The sequence below is a fragment of the Ornithorhynchus anatinus genome, chromosome 3 (genome assembly GCF_004115215.2).
Source record: "Ornithorhynchus anatinus isolate Pmale09 chromosome 3, mOrnAna1.pri.v4, whole genome shotgun sequence".
Lineage (NCBI taxonomy): Eukaryota > Metazoa > Chordata > Mammalia > Monotremata > Ornithorhynchidae > Ornithorhynchus > Ornithorhynchus anatinus.
The window spans coordinates 127,115,937-127,131,851 of NC_041730.1; positions in this window are offsets into that span (position 1 = coordinate 127,115,937).

Below are 15,915 nucleotides of genomic sequence, written 5' to 3' on the forward strand. Positions count from 1 at the left end.
AATGCTTTAGAGCAGTGCCCGGCACATAGTAGGTACTTAACAAGATTCATCAAGAGATACCTCTTCCCAGAGTTGTGTTAACACCTTTAGTTGCCCAGATCTAATGGATTTTGTGTTTCCCCCATATAATAATAATATCAATAATTATGGTATATATTAAGCATAGTGCTTACTATGTGCCAAACACTGAAGTAAACACTGAGGGTAGATGCCAAATCATCAGATCAGACATAGTCCCTGTCCCCCTCAGGTTTCACAGTCTAAACAGGACAAAACCATGCTTTGCATGTTGACATAGATGCAACAGAAGAAAATAGATTCAAATGATATAAGCCAAAATCAGTGAAGAAGTTGATCTACCTCTGAGTCCTAAAGGAGCTGTTGGGAGGGAAGGGCCATGAAGACGGGGGGATTTGTTAGGGCATGGGGAGGTGACTTAGGAGGGCTACCAAGATTGTGGCTCAGTGGAAAGAGCAAGGGCTTGGGAGTTAGAGGTCAGGGATTCTAATCCCCACTCCGCCACTTGTCAGCTTTGTGACTTTGGGCAAGTCACTTAACTTCCCCGTGCTTCAATTCCTTCATCTGTAAAATGGGGATTGAGACTGTGAGCCCCACATGGGACAACCTGATTACCTTGTATCCTCCCCAGTGCTTAGAACACTACTTGGCACAAAGTAAACCCTTAACAAATAGCATTAGTATTATTATTATTATGTGGAGGTATGTGGCGGCTAAGTGGTCAGGGTCCAGCAAGGAGAAAAATGAGAGCAGTGGGTTCTGGACTTTCTGAGGTTTATTCAATTTTAAAAAACTGTAAACTCAGAAGAAGGCTGGGGTTGGGTTTTTTGGGAAAAAAGTGGGAAGGATGGGTTTCGGCCACACTCTGAGACTCAGGAAACCTCTCTAAGTTTCCTGACCATGCATGCACACGCAGACCTTGGGATAGGAACACAGACTCCTTTTTTTTTTTTATCAAATAGTGCTTGTTAAGTACCTCTATGTTCCAGGATCTGTACTAAATGCTGAGGCAGTGACAAAAAAATTGGGTTCAATGCAGTCTATAAGACTCATGGGGCTCATGTTTAAATGTGAAGGAGGGCAGGTATTGAATCACTGAATCCCCATTTTACAGATAAGGTAACTGAGGCACAAAGAATAAAAATAATAATAATTATGGCATTTCTTAAGTGTTACCACGTGCCAGGCATTGTACTAAGCTCTGGAGTGGTTATAAGCAAATCTGGTGGGACAAGTTCCAGTTTCTCACTGGGCTCACATTCTCAATCCCCATTTTACAGCTGAAGTACCTGAGGCACAAAGAAATGAGGTGACTTGCCCAAAGTCACACAGCAGATAATTGGCAGAGTCAGGATTAGAACCCAATCCATCAATAAATCACTAAATCCATCACTGATCCATCATTTGGTCCATCACTAAATCCTGTTGGTCCCACCTTCACAACATAGCTAAAATTTGCCGTTTCCTCTGCATCCAAACTGTTAACGGTGTTAATACAATCACTCATCCTACCCCGCCTGGATTACTGGCATCCCTCTCCTTGCTGACCTCCCAGCCTCGTGTCTCTCCTCATTCCAGTCCATACTTCGCTCCGCTGACTGGATCGTTTTTCTACAGAAAAACGTTCAGGGCATGTCACTCCACTCCTCAATTAAATCCAGTGGTTGCCCATCCACCTCCGCGTCAAAAAAAAACTCCTCACCATTGGCTTTAAACCGCTCCACCACCTTACCCCCTTATACTTCACTTCACATCTCTCCTTCTACAACCCAGGCCTCACATTTCACTTCTCTAGTGCTAACCTTCTCACTGTGCCTCGATCTCACATATCTCACCATCAACCCTTAGCCCATGTCCTGACTCTAGCCTGGAACTCCCTCCCTCCTCAAATGTGACAATTACTCTCCCTTCAAAGCCTTATTGAAGGCACATCTCCTCCAAGAGGCCTTCCCAGACTAAGACCAGCCTTTCCTCATCTCCCAATCCCTTCTGCATTGCCCTGACTTATTATTCCCTTTGCTTTTCTTGCCTCCCAGCTCCAGAGGACTTATGTACATATCTGTAATTTTATTTATTTCTATTCATGTCTGTCTCCCCACTACTAGACTGTAAGCTTGTTGTGGGCAGGGAATCTGTCTTTTTATTGTTGTAGTGTACTTTCCCTAGTGCTTAGTACAGTTCTCTGCATGCAGTAATCACTCAATAAATACGATTGAATGAATGAATGAATGAGCCCAGGTCCTTTGACTCCCAGGTCCGTGTTCTTTCCATTTTGCCACACTACTCTTCTTTGATTCCCCTACCTAGGGAACCCACTAAATCTAAATTTCCTCTCTGCCCCAGGAGCTCTCCCCCATGAGTATCTTCCCCACTTTTGTGTCTTACTTTTCTTCCCTCTTCCCTCTTTTTCCCCTTCTCTCTTTCTGATTATTCCCCTACTCGAAGACAAGCTCTCATATTAAACAGTAATGAATTGGAGTTGCTTAGCATTTTCTATGTGCCAAACACTGCACTGAGTTCTAGGGTAGATACAAGATAATCAGGTAGGACACAGTCCCCATTCCCCATTTCACAGGCTGAGGGAGGGAGAAGAAGCTAATGAGTCCCTATTTTACAGTTGAGGAAACCGAGTCCTTAGAGAAGTTAAGCAACTTGCCCAAGGTCCCGTAGCATGCAAGTAAGAGAGCCAGGGTTAGAATTCAGGTCGTCTGAGTTCCAGGCCTGTGCTCAGTCCACTAGGTCAAGCGGTATCTCTTAGCCCTCTCCCTCTGAGCTCTGTCACTCACCCAGGATCCTACATTATATCATTTCACAGAGTCACATCACCTTCTGAAACAGCTACTCCTATCCCACCCTAATCCAAAGGAATATTCCCTCACCCTGGGATGACGTGGCTCCATATTGAGAGACTTCTCCTCAGAATGCACCCTAGATGTCAAAAAAAAAAAAATTCCATGGGCATCACCCAATCCTGGCTATTTTGCTTATAATAATAATGATAATTACGATATTCGTTAAGCACGTACTATGTGCCAGGCACTGTTCTAAGCGCTAGGGTAGATACATGGTAATTGGGTTGGACACAATCCCTGTCCCACGTGGGGCTCACAGTCTCAATCCCTGTTTTACAGATGAGGGAACTGAGACAAAGCGGAGAAGTGGCAGAGTCGGGATTAGAACCCATGACCGTCTGACTCCCAGGCCTGTGCTCTATCCACTAGGCCATGATGCTTCTTCACCTCCGCATCAAGCAAAAACTCCTCATCTTTGGCTTTAAAGCGCTCCACCACCTTACCCCCTTCTATCCTAGTAAGCACATAGTAAGCACTTAATAAATACCACAGTTTTTATTATCATTATAAAGGAAATCCACTGAGGGGAGCTAATTGCAAAACTGGGGGTGGAGGCAATTGCAAAATCTGGGGGGAAATCTTCCCTGGCTCAGATGACTCGTTAGTGCAGTTCTAGTCTAGGCCTTTGTGCCAAGTTTTATTCAGTTATCAGCTTCTCGATTCATCAATCAATCATTGGTATTTCTAGAACACTTCTATAACTGCCAGTACTGTGTTGGAACTTTAAATGCAACTGCTTCAGCGAGGAGCAGGGTGGCCTAGTGGAGAGGGACTGAGCCAGGGAGGCAGAAGACGTGGGTTCTAATCCCAGATCTTCCAATCACCTGCTGTGTGACCTTGGGTAAGTGACTTAGCTTCTTCTCGCCTCATATGTAAAATGAGGATTTGATTCTTGTTCTCCCTCCTACTTAAATTCTCAGTCCCATGTGGGACAGAGACTGTGTCCCACCTGATTATCTTGCATCCACCCCAGTCCTTCATACAGTTCTGGACTTCTAGGAAACACTTACCAAATACCACAGTTGCTATTTTTATTATTGCTCTCTACCTGGCTGCCCTGAAAACAGGGCACCGGCAGAAGCAACAGCTGTCGTCTTTGTTGCTGATCTAAAATAATGTCTATTAGTGCTGATGCCCTGTTTTCTTTCCTGACTAATCATTCCAGCGGGCCTTTTTCTCTTCCCCAGTCCCAGGCCCTCTGGGACATTAATAATAATAATCATAATAATAATAATAACTGTGGTATTTGTTAAGTGCTTACTGTGTGCCAGACACTGTACTGAGCACTGAGGTGGACACAGACAAGCAATTCAAAATGCTGTCCAGTTTACCTAGTACTTCTTGGGAACTGGATTAGCAGGAAGAGCTATGTGAGAAACAAAAGGATGAAGAGGCAGTGGTGACTGAAGGGGATGTTGAAGCAGAGGTTGCCGCAGTAGAAGTAGCCAGAGCAGCAGTGCAGCTTAGTGGATAGAGCGAGGGCCTGGGAGTCAGATGGTCCTGGTTTCATTTATTCTATCATATTAACTGTCCTAAGCACTTGAATGAGTACAGAATTACAATAAGCACATTCCCTGCCCACATAGAGCTTAAAGTCTAAAGGGGAATTGCCCAAGGTCATCCAGAAGGACAGTTGGGAGAACCAGGACCGGAACTCAGGTCCGGTGTCAAGGTTCTAATCCCAGCTCCACCGCATTCATTCATTCATTGAGCGCTTCCTGTGTGCAGAGCAATAATAATAATAATAACGTTGGTATTTGTTAAGTGCTTACTATGTGCCGAGCACTGTTCTAAGCGCTGGGGTAGATACAGGGTAATCAGGTTGTCCCACGTGAGGCTCACAGTTAATCCCCATTTTACAGATGAGGTAACTGAGGCCCAGAGAAGTTAAGTGACTTGCCCACAGTCACACAGCTGACAAGTGGCAGAGCCGGGAGTCGAACTCATGACCTCTGACTCCCAAGCCCGTGCTCTTTCCACTGAGCCACGCTGCTTCTCTGGACTGGAGAGCACTGGACTGGACTGGAGAGCACTGGACTAAGCACTTGGAATGTACAATTTGGCAACAGGTAGAGCCAATTCCTGCTCAACAACGGGCTCACAGTCTAAATGGGGGAGACAGACAACAAAACAAAGAAAGTAGTCAGGCATCATTACCATCAAGATAGAATCATAGATATATACACATCATTAATAAAATAAGTAGAGTAATAAATACTATATACAAATATGCACAAGTGCTATAGGGAGGGGAAGGGGAAAGAGCAGAGGGAGGGAGTAGGGGGAATGAGGAGAGGAGGAGGGGCAGAGGGAAAGGGAGGGCTCAATGTGGGAAGGCCTCCTAGAGGAGGTGAGCTCTCAGTAGGGTTTTGAAGAGGGGAAGAGAGTTAGTTTGGTGGATGTGTGCCACATGTCTGCTGTGTGACCTTGGGGACGTTGCTTCACTTTTCTGGGCCTCGGTTACCTCATCTGTAAAATGGGAATTAGGAACATGAGTCCCATATGGGTCAGGGACTGTGTCCAACCAGATTAACTTGTATCTACCCCAGTGCTTAGAACAGTGCTTGGCAAGTAGACCTTAAGGAGTACCATTAATATTAGTAGTAGTAGTGCTCTTACGTTACTTATCTCATATTTGCTCTCCCAACAATTCTCTACAGATCTTATTATCCCCATTTTGCAGATGAGGAAACTGAAGTACAGAGAGGTTCAGTGAGTTGTCCAAGGTAACATCGCAGGCTGGTGGCAGAGCTGAAACTCGAACCCGGGTCCTCTGGCTTCTGTACTAGCTCTCGTCAACTACATCATGGTGCCTTCCCTCCTAAATACTAGCAGCTGTAGTAGTAGCCTCTAGTGAGCACTCACTTAATTTGTTGTACTGTACTAGGTGGTTGGGAAGAATACAGTAAAGAAGTGACATGTTGCCTGGCTACAAGGAGCTTACAGTCAAACAGAGAGCTTATCTGTCTCCTGGGGCTGGTCCTCCCTCTCCCGTGGGGAACCTGGGTATCCATGGTGGGAATGTTTGCTGGGTTCATGTTTTTGCCATTAGGGTTCCCTCCCTCCCGCCTCATTCATGCTCATCACCACCCGCCTTCTCCCACTCAGATTCAGAATCATACATATCCCCCTGCCTGCTCTGGCCGGGTGAAGAGAATGAGAAGCAGCATGGCGTAGTAGATAGAGTGTGGGGTGCGAGCCAGAAGGATCGGGGTTCTAATCACGGCTCCGCCACTTCTCTGCTGGGTGACCTCGGGCAAGTCACTTCACTTCTCTGGGCCTCAGTTACCTCATCTGTAAAATGGGGATTAAGACCGTGAGCCCCTTGTGGGACAGGGACTTTGTCCAACCTGATTATCTTGTATCTACCCCAGCGCTTAATACATTACCTTGCACGTAGTAAGTGCTTAACAAATATCATAGGGGAAAAAAACCACCTTGCAGCACTGGGTTTAGAGGAAAGCCTTCTGTTTCTCAACATATCAATCAATCAACAATATTGATTGAGCAGTTACTGTATGCAGAGCATTCTAAGTGCTTGGGAAAGTACAACAGAGTTCATAGACATGTTCCCCATCCAACAGGTCTTCCGAACAAGCCTCTAGACTGTAAGCTTGTTGTGGGCAGGGAATGTGTCTATTGCTAAACTGTAATCTCCCAAGTGCTAAGTACAGTGCTTTGCACACAATAAACCCCCAATAAACATGACTGAATCAATGAATGAACTTTCTTTTTCATTGACCCTCACTTTCACCTTTCCCTCCTACTACTCCTTGCTCCTGATTTTCCCCTCTAACTATAACCCTCTCCCTTTTTCGAAGCAGCGTGGCATAGTTGATGGAGCACGCGCCTAGGAGTCAGAAGGTCATGGGTACTAAATCTGGCTCCACCACTTGTCTGCTGTGTGACCTTGGGCAAGTCACTTCCCTTCTCTGTGCCTCAGTTACCTCATCTGTAAAATGGGAATTCAGACTGTCAACCCTAAGTGGGACAGGGATTGTGTTCAACCAGATTGACTTGTGTCCACTCCAGTGCTTAGTACTGTGCCGGACATATAGTAAGCACTTATCAAATGTCATTATAATTATTATTATTTTTATTAGATCTCTTAGACCATAACTCTCCCAGCATCTGAAAACAAACCTGCTCCTCCATGGCTCCTGGCATTTCAGGAGTGTCGAAAGGGGCGTGAAGTTCGGGGGCCCTGGATGATGGAGGGACAGAATGTCTGGGCCATGGTGGGTGGTGGCATCAATGTCACCAGGGCTCCGGGCCTCAGTGAGGGGCAGGGGGACAGGAAGTGCCCGTGGTAGTTCCACTGAATGATTCCCAGGGAAGCCACTTGAGACCAAAGCCTTGAGACTGCAGCCCCTGGAACCCTTGCACATCATGAGATCAGACAGTGTTACTGTGCTTCCTTGGCCAATCATTCATTTGGTAAGCGCTTTCTGCATGCAGAGCACTGTACTAAGCACGAGGGAAAGTACAAAATAACAAAGTTGATAGAGATGTTCCCTGGCCACAACAAGCTAAAAGTTCAGAGGGGAGTCAGACGTTGTTGTCTTATGCCCTCCAGTCGTCTCCGATCCATAGTGACTCCATAGACACATCTCTCCCAGAACGTCACACCTCCGTCTGTGATTCTTCTGGTAGTGTATCCACAGAGTTTTCTTGGTAAAAATACAGAAGTGGTTTGCAATTGCCTCCTTCCTCACAGTCAACTCGAATCTCCGCCCTTGATTCTCTCCCATGCCGCTGCTGCCCAATGCAGGTGAGTTTAGACTTCAGCAGATTGCCTTCCCCTCGCTAGCTATTGGCCAAGCTAGGAATGGAATGGGAAGGCCTCTGTTTGATTCTCCCTCCCCTAGCAGAGACTGGTAGAGTACTGGAAACTCTCCAGGAGCGACCCTCAGAGGGGAGACAGACATTAATATGAATAAATTATGGATATGTTCATAAGCAATGTGGGGATGAGGGAAGGGTGAAGAAAAGGAATAAATTCAAATGCAAAGGTGATGTAGAAGAGAGTGGGAGAAGATGGAATGAGGGCTTAGTCAGGGAAGGCCTCTTGGAGGAGATGTGCCTTCAATAAGGCTTTGAAAGTGAGAAGTGTAATTATCTGTCAGATAAAAAGAGGGAGGGCCATTCTAAGCCAGCAGCAGGACCCAGGTGAGAAGTTGGCAGCAAGATAGGTGAGTTGGAGGAGTAGTGAGGAGGTTGGCATTAGGGGAACGAAGGGTGCATGCTGGGTTGTAGTGGGAAAGCAGCAAGGTGAGGAAGGAGAGGATAAGGTGATTTAGAGCTTTAAAGTTGATGGTAAGGAGTTTCTGTTTGACCCAAAGAAGGTACTCAGATGAACCACATTATAATATAATCAATATAGCTATACCTCTCTATTGTATTGTTTTATGGTCACATTTTAAAATTCTAGATTGGTCCACACTTTGTGTCTTATGTGCCAGGACTGCATATCTCTGCCCTTGAAATTTTCTCCTATTTATCCCATAGGTTTTCTTTGAAAGAATAAGAATGCGTTTTAGCCAGACTGAATGGTGAAATCCCTCAATCATATGGTTGCAGTTACAGTTATGGGGCTGAAGGCTGAAATGGGAGCTTTGTTGATTCCCCTGAAACGAGAGGGTCATAACAATTGTTTCTCAGGATTAACTGGTTGCTTTCTCCTGAGGAGAAGCAGCGTGATCAGGAAAGCAGCGTGACTTAGTGGACCGAGCACAGTGCTAGAAGTCAGGATGGTGATGATGATGATGGTATCTGTGAAGTGCTTATCGTATGTCAAGCACTGTTCTAAGCTCTGGGGTAGATACAAGCTAACCAGGTTGGACACAGTCCCTGTTCCCCATGGGACTCACAGTCTTAATCCCCATTTTACAGATGAGGTAACTGAGGAACCAAAAGTAAGTGACTTGCCCAAGGTCACACAGCAGACAAATGGCAGAGTTGGGAGTAGAACCCAGGTGCCCCTGACCCCCAGGCCCTTGCTCTATCCACTAGGTCATGCTGCTTCAGGTCTGGGTTCTAATCCCAGTTCCAATACTCTCCTGCTGTAGCAGCGTGGCTCAGTGGAAAGAGCACGGGCTTTGGAGTCAGGGCTCATGAGTTCGAATCCCAGCTCTGCCACTTGTCGGCTGTGTGACTGTGGGCAAGTCACTTCACTTCTCTGTGCCTCAGTTCCCTCATCTGTAAAATGGGGATTAAGACTGTGAGCCCCACGTGGGACAACCTGATTCCCCTATGTCTACCCCAGTGCTTAGAACAGTGCTCGGCACATAGTAAGCGCTTAACAAATACCAACATTATTACTCTTGGGTGAGTCATTTAACTTTTCTGTGCCTCAGTCACTTCATCAGTAAAATGGGGTTTAAATACCTGTTCTTATTTCCTTGTAGGCTGTGAGACCTGTGTGTGGTAGGGACTGTAACCAATCTATTTTTTATGGTATTTTTTAAACACTTACTATCTTTCAAACACTGTTCTAACCGCTGGGGTAAGTACAACTTCAAGTCAGACACAGTCCCTGTCCCGCATGGGCCTGCCATTTCCCTTAGGAGAGAAAACTGGTATTTAATCCTTCTTCTACAGTTGAGCAAACAGAGGCACAGAGATGTTAAGCGACTTACTCAAGGTTGCACAGCAAGCAGTTGGCAGAGCTGTGCTTGGAACCCAGGTTCTCTGACTCCCAGGGTTGTGCTCTTTCACTAAATCATGCTGTTTCTCTTTCAGCCTGGGAGATTGAGTCAGTCTTTGAAATACAACTACCTTAGATTTTGGCTCATCATAAGTGCTAATCAAATCCCATTATCATTATTACTGATCCAGAGAGAGGATGGAGCAGAGAAGCGAAGAGCAACCTTGGGGCATGGGAACCAGGGACTCAGTAGTTTTTATTTTCTGTTCCTTGGAAATTTTCTTCCTGGAACTGCTGCTTAGTGGGGAGAAGTCTTTGAGAAGAAACTTTAAATTTAGAGAAGTGAATTTATTATTAGAGTTATAGTTATCTTCATTATTATTATCATGGTATTTGTTAGGCATTTCATGTCAAGCACTGTTCTAAGTGCTAGTGTAGGTACAAGTTAATCAGGTTGGATACTGTCCCTGTCCCACACAGGGCTTACAGTTAAAGAAGGAGGGAGAACTAGTATTTAATCACCATTCTACAGTTGAGGAAACTGAGATATAGAGAAGTTAAGTGTCTTGCCCAAAGTCATATAGCAACTAATTGGCAGAGCTAGGATTAGAACCAGATCCTCTGAGTACCAGGCCTAAACTCTTTCCATGAGGCCAAGCTGCCTCTTTTAGATGGTGAAACTGAATCTTGCTTGATTGTATCTATCCCAGATTTTGACGCATAGTAGGAGTTTAAGAACCACCATTATTATTAGCTCTGTATTTAGGGAGAAAAAAGCCTTCCAAGCTGTGGTCTTCTTATCCATCAGGGAACGATAAACTGCTATTCTCAGTACAATACTTGTGCAGGTTGTCTTGGGAATGGCTCCCATTTAAACCTAAACTTTAAAGTTTAAGTAAGTTTGCAACTTGAATGATTTCACATCGTGAGTTTCCACTGTAGGTGATTTGAGCCCAAAATATATTTCAGCTCGAGAATGAACTGTACTTTCTAAGGTCCAGATGTATCTTCAAGTGAGGTTACCTGTTTGCTTGAGTTGATCTGATAACATAGACTGCAGATCATTAAGCTTGTGGCAGGCAAGGAATGTATCTGTTCATTGTTATTTCGTACTCTCCCCAGTGCTTATTACAGTGCTCTGCACAAAGTAAACTCTCAATAATTATGATGGAATGAATGAATCACTAGCATTCAAATAAACATCAGTTAATGAAACTGGTCAAGTCCTTTGATCCAAGTTTACCAGAAATGTCTGCTGCAATGAGATTGAAAGAAAAAATAACTTCTGTTGGACCCTCACTTTGAAAGAAGTAGCAGCAAGAAGGACCTAGTGGAAATATTGATAATAACTGTGGTATTAGAGAAGCAGCGTGGCTTAGTGGAAAGATCCCGGGCTTGGGAGTCAGAAGTTGTGAGTTCTAATCCCGGTTCCGCCATTTCTCAGCGGTGTGACTTTGGGCAAGTCACTTACCTTCTCTGTGCCTCAGTTACCTCATCTGGAAAATGGGGATGAAGACTGTGAGCCCCACGGGGGACAAACTGATTACCTGGTATCAAACCCAGCAATTAGAATAGTGCTTTGCACATAGTAAGCACTTAAATACCATAATGAATTAATTATTTGTTAAGCACCATGTTCCAGGTACTCTACTAAGCGCTGGTGTGGATACAAGCAAATTGGGTTGGATATTGTCCCTGCCCCTTGTGGGGCTCACAGCCTCAATCCCCATTTTACAGATGAGGTAATTGAGGCACAGAGAAGTAAAGTGACTTGCCCAAAGTCACACAGCAGACAAGTGGTGGATCCGGAATTAGAACCCAAGACCTTCTCTGTCTCCCAGGCCCGTGTTCTTATCCACTAGGCCATGCTGCTTCTTTAAGCAGGAAAGAATACCAGCCTGGGAATCAGAGGGTCTGGGTTCTATACACAGCTTCACCACTTGCCAGCTGTGTGGCCTTACGCAAGTCACTTAAATCTCAGGGACTCAGAGTTTTCTCATCTGTAAAATGGGATTCAATAACAGTTCTCCCTCCTACTTCGATTGTGAGCCCTAGGTGGGACAAGGACTGTCTCCAACCTGATTAACCTGTATCTACCCAAAGCTTAGACACATGATTTATATGCTTGACATATGGTAAATGATTAACAAATAAACCCGTTGTAGGCAGGGATTATCTCTCTTTGTTGCTGAATTGTACGTTCCAAACTCTTAGTCCAGTGCTCTGCACACAGTAAGCGCTCAATAAATATGATTGAATGAATGAAGTACCATAATGATAATGAAATACCATAATGACCTACATACTGGAAGCTCGTTTAGAAGCTAAAATTTCCAAAGGACTTTCCTTATCATTGAAATTCATCATTGCCCACTATAAATGTCCATGAGTATTTGTGTGTATGTATGCATATGTGTGTGTGTACTTGCCAATAGACCCATTGAGTGCGATTCACCTGTATTTAGATGGACTGGTGTGGCAGGTCAGCTTGGATCTCCTTATTCTTTGAGATGTATTTATGGAGTTATTAAATACTTATTTTGTGTCAAGTATTGAGATAGGCCTCGGTAATGAGATCAGATTCAGTGGCATTTGGTTCCTCTTGGAGGAAGGGAGAAGGATGAACACAGTTGATCTCTGCATTTCCATCAAGTTGCAGCATCATTTTGAACTCTGACCCGCTTACGTGGCCGACCCCTCTAAAACGATCCATCGTTTAAGCTTCGTAGTTTCTCATGGCCTCGTCCATTTCCTAACTTGTTTAAACTCCATAGTCACCAGTCTAGTGACAAGACAGTTGAGGCAGGGAAGAGAGAGGTGGGATTTTTTGGTGAGCCCTTCCGACCATCTCCCACCCATCCTCTTCTCTGTTCTCCATGATGGCTCTGCACCCCGAGGAGCTGGGGTATCTGTGGGTGCAGAAGCAGTGTGGTTTAGTGGATAGAGCACAGGCCTGGGAGTCAGAAGGACCTGGGCTCTAATCCCAGCTCCATCTCTAATCTGCTGTGTGACCTTGGGCCAGTAATAATTATGGTATCTGTGAAGTCACTTGCAAGTCACTTCACTTCTCTGGGCCTCAGTTACCTCCTCTGTAAAATGGGGATTAAGAGAATGAGGCCCTTGTGGGACAGGGACTGTGTATCTAAGGATGATCACAGCTGATCTCTCCATTTCCAGAGAAACTGAGAAGCTTAAATGATAGATCATCTTAGAGGGGTTGGTCAGGCAAACTGGTCATAGTTCAAAACGATGCTGCTCCTTCGTGGAAATGCAAAATTCAGCTGTGTTCATCCTGTTTAAGATTAACTTCAATCTACTCCAGACCTTAGAACAGTGCTTGGCACATAGTAAGCACTTAACAAGTACCATAATTATTATTATTATGTGACAATCCTAGCTCCCACTCTCCAGCAGGGGTGATCCATTAGACTGTAAGCCCGTCAAAGGGCAGGGACTGTATCTGTTACTGATTTGTACATTCCAAGCGCTTAGTACAGTGCTCTGCACATAGTAAGGGCTCAATAAATACTATTGAATGAATAAGGCCAGAAGGGAGGAGGATATTCATTTTGATTTTTCAGAAACATTCTCTCCATCTGTCGGGGTGGTTTTGATCAAATTTCATATCCTGTCAGCAGGAACCAATTGGAGGATGCCGCCCATAACCATGTTGTAAGTTAACCCCTTCAACTGGGTGAAGAAAGATCAGATAGGGGCAACGAGGGTCAGCCTTAATCCAATCAGATGTAGTTTAGGTTGTTCATATCGGTATCATGTACCCATCCCAACAGTTGAATTGAGGCTCTGATGGACTAAGGAGAGAGGTACTTTAGAGGGGTCAATGAAATCAAAGTGTGCTCTGTCCTGTGCTGTCCTCCCTGGAGCAAATATTCCTCGCCCTGCCCTCTCCCCTCCCCCCCACATCATGACCTCAAATTGGCAGAGCAGCAGCAGCAGTGGGAAACAGAAGGAGGAGAGAAAAGCAAGAAGGAGAGGAGTCAGTCAATCAGGCAATCATATTTATTTAGTACTTATTGTATACAGAGCACTTTACTAAATGCTTGGGAGAGGACAGCATAACAGTAAACAGACACATTCCCTGGCCACATTGAGTTTACAATCAATACAGGGGCAGGAGGGGATGAAGAGAAGCAGCATGGCCTAACACCATGGACCTGGGAGTCAGAGTACCTACGTTCTAAGCCTGGCTCCATATCTTGCCTACTGTGTGACTTTGGTAAAGTCACTAAACTTCTCTGTGCTACAGATTCCTCATCGGTAAAATCAGGATAAAGTAACTGTTCTTCCTCCTACTTAGATTGTGAGCCCTGGGTGGGACAGAGATGATGTTCAAGCTGAGGATCTTGTCTCTACCCCAAGGCTTAACAGGGTGCTGGGCTCCAACCACAACCAACGGAGGATCTGAGGTGACATAAGGCCCCTGTGTTGCTTGGAGAGTTCTGAGGCAGGATTTCCCCTAGAACTGAGACCCCAGTGGCACAGAGCAGGGGAGAGAAGCAGAAGACTGCTTTCCCCAAGGAATGTAATTTGCCTGTTACCTTCCTCAAGCAAAGAGAATCTGGGAAATGGAGATTTTTAGCTGAGATTTGAAGGCATTATTTTTCGGACAAAGTCATTCTCTCTTTTAAAGTCCCAGTAGGCATGATCTTGGTTCATTAACATATTTGGTCACTGTGGGCAGGGAATGGGTCTGTTTCTTGTTGGATTAAGCTCTCATTCATCCATTCAATCGTATTTATTGAGCACTTACCATGTGCAAAGCACTGTAATAAGTGCTTGGGAGAATACAATATAACAACAAACACATTCCTGCACACAACGAGCTTACTGTCTAGCATTTAGTACAGTGCCCTGCACAAGGTAAGTGCTCAATAACTATGATTGACTGATTTAGTCCATAGCTCGGGATGATAATTCAAAGAGGAGAGGGACATATTGACAAGAATATACCCAATTTAAATTGCTAAATAGCTCAGGTTGAATGTTGGTGACCTGGCTTAATTATGCATACCCCTGTAGGATCTGTAATATTGTAAACATCACTGTTACACTATGCTGGTGGTCTTCTTCCTGTGAAGCACTGAAAAAGGTGTTGTGCACTGTACTAGGCATTAGGTTCAGGATGGGCAGGGAACATGTCTGTTAATTCTGTGGTATTGTACTCTCCTAAGTCTTTAGTAATAATAATAATAATAATGTTGGTATTTGTTAAGCGCTTACTGTGTGCAGAGCACTGTTCTAAGCACTGGGGGAGATACAGGGTAATCAGGTCGTCACAGGTGAGGCTCACAGTTAATCCCCATTTTACAGATGAGGTGACTGAGGCATAGAGAAGTTAAGTGACTTGCCCACAGTCACACAGCTGACAAGTGGCAGAGCCGGGAGTCGAACCCATGACCTCTGACTCCGAAGCCCAGGCTCTTACCACTGAGCCATGCTGCTAGTGCTCTTCACATAGTATATATCAGTAAATATCACTGATTGATTGACTGTGCATTTAACAGTTGCCAATCATGTGGTAGAGAAGGCCAAAAGGTTTTTCGAGATTCATCTTTCCCTCGCTCCTCCTCTTCAAGATCGGCATGGAAAAAACAGCACTGCCTAGTGTATAGAGCACAGGCCTCTGAGTCAGAAAGACCTGGGTTCTAACCCCAGCTCTGCTACTTGTCTGCCGTGTAACTTTGGGCAAGTCACTTCACTTCTCTGTGCCTTAATGACCTCATCTGTAAAACTAGGAATACAATTATGAATCAGTTAGAGAGTCAACCATAATTATTGAGCACTTACTGTTTGCAGAGCACTGTACTAAGCACTTGGGAGCATACAATATACCAATATAACAGACACCTTCCCTGCCCACAACAAGCTTACAATCTAGAAGAGCTCCATGTGGGACAGGAACTGGGTCCAACCTGATAAGCTTGTATTTACTCCAGAGCTTACTACAGTGCCTGGCATGCAGTAAACGCTTAACAAATACCAACTCATCATGATGTACAGGGCCTTGAGGGTCGATGCCCCTGCAGATGCTTTGAGAATCAACAATATACCAAATCGTCCCATCAGAAACTCTGCACAGCTGGAGGGAATGCAGTGGAGCTGCTGGAGAGTTTTCCACTGGTGGAGTCTCCAACCTTGATTAAGGACACTGAGGCTGGACGGGGTTCAATTGCCATGGAGATGTCGGCTGCTAACGGATGCTAAGACGGAACCAACATTGAGACAGAAAATTCCCCACGCTCCCAGTGTTTCTCCTTTTAAGCCTTAAGGAACTGAAAAGATGAACCTAGCTTTTCTTGTAATTGAGAAAAAGGTGCCTGTGGTCCACTGAATAGAACTGAGATAAACATCCCAGAATAGACCACTCTTCCAGAGTGT